Consider the following 6,000-nt stretch of genomic DNA (forward strand, 5'->3'; position numbering starts at 1 on the left):
GAATGTCAAATCAGATGGTGTGGTTTAAAGTTTAAAGATTTACTGAAAATGGATTCCAGATAAAGGCTCAAAAACACCAAGTCCCAGTTGTGATGCTCTGAGCAGCTCAGCAGAACTCTGGTGGCAGACAGCCCCTATCCAAGCAGAGGCTAAGCAGTAGGCACCCTCATACAGAAAGCCCACCTCCTCCTCAACAGAAAACACCAGCCCTGCGCCCCAATAAAACTTCATTTCTCCTGCAGCGTGTACTTGTTAACCTCACTTCATGGATTTGAGAGAAAATGACTGGTGGAAGAAATAGGCTTTTAAAATTGTGGTGAGTAGTTCACGAATGCAAGAAAGGACAGGTTATCAGAGGGCAAGATTGCCTTTTGCGCTAAGCATAGGCTCATCAGTGCCCATTATGGTCCCACAATCAACTGCCCAAAAACAGGCTCGTTCACCTGGGACTGACCTATTTACACACCAGTCTGTCAAGAAGGAGTCTCTCTGCTCTGCAGCTTAAATGCAGCGGTTTTGGGGAACTTATTCATCATAAATCCTAGACAATAGGGGTGGGTAGAAAGTGTTAAAGGCTGCAGGGGGCGTCAAGTGAAGTTGTTGTCCGTCCACTTGATGGAAATGAGAACACATAATGGAAAGGAAATAAGTTCTTCAGTTCTGAACATGTTTTTCTTATAAATCAAATGTGATAGAAAATGATAATACACTTTTCCAACAAAAGCAGTGTTGGGTTTAATTTTGATGAAGAAAAAACATTAGAGCACATTTTTACAAACATTACAGCACAATTGAAAATAGTGTATATCACTATAATCCCGGATATGTATCCTAGTATTTCAAAAACACTTGAGAAGGCTTATCCAATCGGTTGCGAGGCCATCAGTGTCATTAACTAATATAACATACATATTCATGATGTGTTGCTATGCTAAATAGCATCTGTCTTTCAATAGCCTACCATCTGTTTAAGGGACTTTGTAATATTAACTGTTTATTAAAGAAATACCACACAATAAGGCGTTTGGAAAACAATTGTGATGCTTATTACCTTGAAAGTTTATACACAAAAATAGGTATTAGTTGTATTTCGATGCGTAGTAATTTGTTGATGTGGATGACGGAATGTCCCCTTTAGTATTCGTTCAAAAAGGAGAGGAGAGGATGAGGGGGCAGTGTGGTGAACCTGAAACCAGGCTACGTTTTTTTTTAATGAGTGCTTCCTGAAGCCCCAGAGAGGGGAGACCTGGAGGTCCTGTGAACAGCAAGGTGGCATTCCTGACCTCCCTCTGCTGCTGCCACTACCCTGGCTTCCTGACTCTCTCAGACCCCGCTATCTGCAGAGTTTTAACACACTCCATCCATCCCTCCCTCCCTCGCTGTCTGCCTTGAACTTTCCTGAAATGCTACTAAGGGCCTGGATATTAGAGTCCAACAGCTGATCACTACTGAGCATCACTGCAGTGGGACTGGGATAGAGATGTTAGAGGTGCTTTGACCGTGGCCCTAATCTCCCTCCCTCTCTCGCCCTGCACTACCCAGGATGTCATGTCATGCCTCATGCCGGAGATGTTTTCCCACCTAAAATTATGAACACCTTTCAAATTTGGGGTGGCAGCGTAGCCTAGTGGTTAGAGCGTTGGACTAGTAACCGAAAAGGTTGCAAGATCAAATCCCCGAGCCGACAAGGTACAAGATCTGTCATTCTGCCCTTGAACAAGGCAGTTAACCCACTGTTCATAGGCCGTCATTGAAAATAAGAATTTGTTCTTAACTGACTTGCCTAGTCAAATAAAAAAGTGCCAAAAGCAGAGGTTTTGCTGTTACTGTCAGGTTCACCATTCAACTAAAAGGGTATCCAGTGTTTTTGCCACTCTCTCATCGACAGACTAACGGTGGATGGTGATGTTTATAGGGCCAGGATGGTGGTGGTGCTGTATCACTAGCAGGTGAGACCAGGGCTAATGCCCTTGATGGTGTGATTGTCCCTGGGCTGTGATGAGCAAGGACACAGTAGTAACAAGGCCCGGCGATGGAACTAATTCAATGAGCAGAACTGATACAAAATCAGTTGAACTTTAATTTAATTTGAGATACTTGCAATCAAGACAGAGGATTTCACTTCTGTGTACTTGGGCACCTTTTGCATGTACTTGTTTGAATGTTCCTTACTTTTTCATGAACAAATCTATACTGAAAAAGGGATGTTTCAAAAGGCCTCAATGGAATAACTTCCATATAACCTACATCTGCCATACAGTATAAGTCTGTAGCAGTACATTGGTTTCTACATCTAGTGCTGACTTGAGAAGGTTTGACTGGGAATGCAGTTGAGACACAGAATATCTTAACCATGAAGCTGTCAAGACAATCTCTCCCAGAACATACCCACTTACCCCATAACGGAGCAAACCTCCCCAAAACACTGAAGCGTTCACTCAGAGAGCAAAGACCCACACAAGAACCATCCCTCTTTGATCTGCATGGCACACAAGGTCAACAATGTAACGGTGGTTTGGTTCAAACATAAATAATATATTTCTACATCTTCACAAAGAAAAGCTGTTTTGAAGATTGCATTCCGTTGCGGTCTGAGAAGACAGGTTCTCCTGAAGGGAAGTTCATCTCAACCCAGAATTTCAAAACAAAAATGTACTGTAGCTAAGGCCCAAAATAACAAAGGAGCCCTGTGTTGGCTACATAGGGTGAAAGTACGTCTCTGTCTGTGATGGGATTGTGTTCTTCCAGTGGCAAAGACTATACTGTTTAAAGTAGAGTTAAAACTATTGTAGCCATTGTAAATGGATACACTTTGTCTCCATGAAAATGATCTTGTTTCTGAAAAGGATTTAACAGTGACTAAGCTACTGATGTCATAGATTTACAGACTGATGCAATAACTCCACAGTAACACATGCTAATGGTTTTCCTAGTGAGAAAATTATTCACGCCTGCCAAAATCTATCAAGTAAAAAGGCTCCAAATCATTATTATTTTCCTCTTTTTTTGAAAAGAGAAAACCTGCAGTCATTCTCAGTTTATAAATCACTGTGGCTATTGACACTCCTTTTCAATAAGCAGGAAAATGCAACATCATTTTCCACAGCAATTAGACAGCCTGATGTAAAGTAACTTGGCTGAGGCACCAGGCATGTTGTATGGCTCCTTCTAGCCTTGCTGGAAGGACTTAACAGGGCTACAGCGGCTGAGCAGCGCATGCTTTGGCTGGGAAAGCAGGACTGGAGTTGGGCAAGAGGACATGGTGATGCAATGCTGCTACAGAGAGCGAGCTGGTCTCCTCTCCCCCTCTCCTCTCCGTTCTTCTCTTAAAACCCCTTACCCTTTCCTCTTCTCTGCTCTCCTATCCTCTCATCACACCGCCTCTCTCGCCAAAGAAAACCCACTCCCTTTTTCTTCTGTCTGATTACCAGCACAGTAATAACCTCACATAAAGCCTCTGCAGACAGACAACATTCGCTCTCTCCACCCTTCACCCCTCGCCCCTCGTTCCTCGTCCGGACTGCCCGGCATTAGAACCCAGTTATGCAAAGCAGCCAGAGCCCGATGCCTGTCACCGGCTAATCACCACAACGATGATAGATGATGTTTATTTTGTGATGATGGAACGCAGCCCCCCGACTGATGATAATTGTAATAAAAAGGACAGATCAAGCCTCTAAAGTTAAATAATCAGGCAATAATTTGCATTAATGTCTGGTTGGGGTGTTGGGGGCCTTGACAGGTAGCTAGGGCCCCCGCGCCGCTCTGGCTTGTTAGGACGAGTCCACCTTCAAGCGCACCCGTTGCCCTTGGCCTCCAGAGAGCGATTTTCTTACATCCCATATGATGACGGTCACTATGATTAGGACTCATTACTAACCTTGCGAAAGATAGCCTGGACTTTGCGTCAATCTCACTGGGCACAGACGTCAATTCAGCGTATATTCCATGTTGGTTCAACGTTTTTTTCATTCAAATGACGTAGAAACGACGTTGATTCAACCATGTGCACAGTGGGACGTATTCAACATAGTATTCTCAACGGCATAAAGCGTCTTGATATCTGGAATTACTGAATTGCTCATATCCGTACTCCATTGGTTAGTTGATGAGTCCATTGACTCCATTCCAGGCATTATTATAAGCCGTCCTCCCCTCAGCAGCCTCCACTGCTGTTCCCGTTTTACACCGATTTAGTAGGTATTTCCAATATGCAAAATTGTCAGTAAGCACGTCCTTTTCTACGGTCGTTTCTTTCGATAAATATATACAGTAGTATCATCATACCAAAGCTAGACACTGACCATTCACCTGACCCTCCATCTGTCCAATGCCACAGACTAGAGTGACCTGAACCACAGACGTTCCACTGGAACAAGTCCTTGAACCCCTTGAGCAGAGCAATGTTCATTAGACGACCAAGCAGCCAAGGACTTGGAAACATTTGCCTCAGTCAGTTCAGTTGTCCTGTTTTTTTACTAAGTGTTTGAACCGAGGGGTCTCCAAGGGAAACGGAGCCTCTGGTGGAGGGCCAGCTGGACTAAAAAGAAGAAGCCTCCAAAAAAAGTTGTAGAAAAAGTAGGGAAGAGGCTAATGGGGCTCCACTCCTTTTAAGTGTGAAGTACCAGAGGAATAGATGAATGTGGAGAATTCCCCACATACACCAATTGACATTGAGGAGGAACACTGTGTTTTTTACCCCTTTTCAGTCTTTTGGCTAAGGAACTTTCAAACCTGTATTTAAATAGGACTGAGGCTGAAGTTGAAACAATATCCTGAAATGAATACAGTGTTGACATCCATCAACTAACAGAGATACTGTATTGAGACAAAATAAAAAATAAAAAATGTTTTGTGGTGTATCGATGTGCTTCTTTTTAGATTTTCTCTTGAAGATAAGAATAGCATGTGTTGTACTCTATGCATAATACATGAGGTGGATTTATACTTTAACTAGCATCAATTCGTACACATTTCCTTGGAGAGATGTAATTCTACAAATTAAATGAAACAAAATGGTCCTTTTTGTCCTTTCTATTTTTACCACAGATGTCGATGTCATAGGGAGTATTTATGTGTTTGCATTCATTTAGAGGACTGTTGAAACAACCTGTGATCCTCCTTCCACTCATATCACCTTCATGAATATTCAGTAGCCTCTGAGCACTGAGGGGGAAAACAAACAAAAAACAAACACAATTATCACAAGTGGCAATTTCAACCAGATGTCTGTAGGATTTGCCGGGCTGCGGCTACGGTAACTACAGTGTTTGATGGTGAACAAGCGTTCCAGAATCCTCCGTCCAGCCAATCGGAGAAGCTCTGGGGGTTCTAATGAACCCTAGGTCAGAGGGGTCACCAGAGTAAAAAGCAGATCTGAGAAACGGCGGGCCCATTGCCAAGACAGGCCCATAAATCCCCTCTCTCAGAGGAAGCCATCTTGTATTATGCTGTTAAATCAAACCATAATCACAGCCTTGCATTGTGCTGCTGGCCCCGACCCATGGCGCAGAGAGGAAGCTACAATACGGAGAGAGATCAATTAGCCTGTGAGCTGAGGAGGAAAATAATGTGCTGCTCTGAGAGACAGAGAGAGGGTAATACACAGAGAGAGAGAGAGAGAGAGAGAGAGAGAGAGAGAGAGATATAGAGAGAGAGAGAGAGAGATATACACAGAGAGAGAGAGAGAGAGAGAGAGATACACAGAGAGAGAGAGAGAGAGAGAGAGAGAGAGAGAGAGAGAGAGAGAGAGAGAGAGAGAGAGAGAGAGAGAGAGAGAGAGAGAGAGAGAGAGAGAGAGAGAGAGAGAGAGAGAGAGAGAGAGAGAGATTGTTCTGTTGCTTCGCAAAAATACATTTTGGCAGCTTTACCAATCTTTTTTTAATAAATAATGAATAAATAAAATCACTTGTTTTCTGCATGAAAAATACTAAACAAATCATTTTTATATGAATATATAGATCCTAAATGATAACAAACTCATCAAAAAAAGAAATTTTC

This window comes from Salvelinus fontinalis, chromosome 7 (assembly GCF_029448725.1).
Source record: "Salvelinus fontinalis isolate EN_2023a chromosome 7, ASM2944872v1, whole genome shotgun sequence".
NCBI classification, from domain to species: domain Eukaryota; kingdom Metazoa; phylum Chordata; class Actinopteri; order Salmoniformes; family Salmonidae; genus Salvelinus; species Salvelinus fontinalis.